We start from the raw sequence: 780 nt of genomic DNA on the forward strand, positions 1-780 counted from the left end.
ATGACTCGTTTTCTATTTTTCACGATTTTCGAAACTTTTTGCGGTTCGGGAATTTTTAAAATTTTTTTATAAGGATTTTTGGCCCCAAATTTTGTAGGCATGATCCTTCTATTTTTGTTGGCATGCACAAAAAAATTCAGCTAAAAACTCGAAGTAGAGAAGATTTTGTGACCGTTTGAAAAAAGTGTCCCCATTTCAGACACTTTAACGGCTACTGGTAGCAAACCTGTAAAATCTCAAATGCTCTTTAAGGGGGTGTGAATTCTCAGAGGTTTGATGAGGGATAGGGGGCCAACACAAGGCCAAGTACCAGCACCCATCGCACATCATGTGCGCACACCCCCCCGGCCCCCCTCCCAATCGCCGGAACCCCAATGCCGCCGGTCAGGTTCTCCGGCGGTACTCCGGCGATGCTCCGGCGATGCTCCGGCGATGCTGTCCCGAGTGAAAAAAATGCGGCACCAGCACATGCTGGAGCCAAGCATGGGCACCGTGGCTCAAAATCGAACTTCGGCCAAGGCCTCGACCATCAATGGCACATGATGACGCATGGTGATGGCACATGCATCGACCATCATCGGCATAGGCTGCCCTTCGGTACGGGCACTTGCCTCGACCGCCATCGGCACAAGCTGGGCCCTGGTGTGGGTTGTTGCCTCGATCACAATCGGCACATGCTGAGCCTTGGTGCGGGCGGTTGCCTCGAGCACCATCGGGAGACCCTGGGCCCTGGTGCGGCCGGTTGCCCCGATAACCATCGGCACATACGCTGGGCCCTGG

This window comes from Durio zibethinus, unplaced genomic scaffold, assembly GCF_047325235.1.
Source record: "Durio zibethinus cultivar Kanyao isolate XHJ-2024 unplaced genomic scaffold, ASM4732523v1 HiC_scaffold_322, whole genome shotgun sequence".
NCBI classification, from domain to species: Eukaryota; Viridiplantae; Streptophyta; class Magnoliopsida; order Malvales; family Malvaceae; genus Durio; species Durio zibethinus.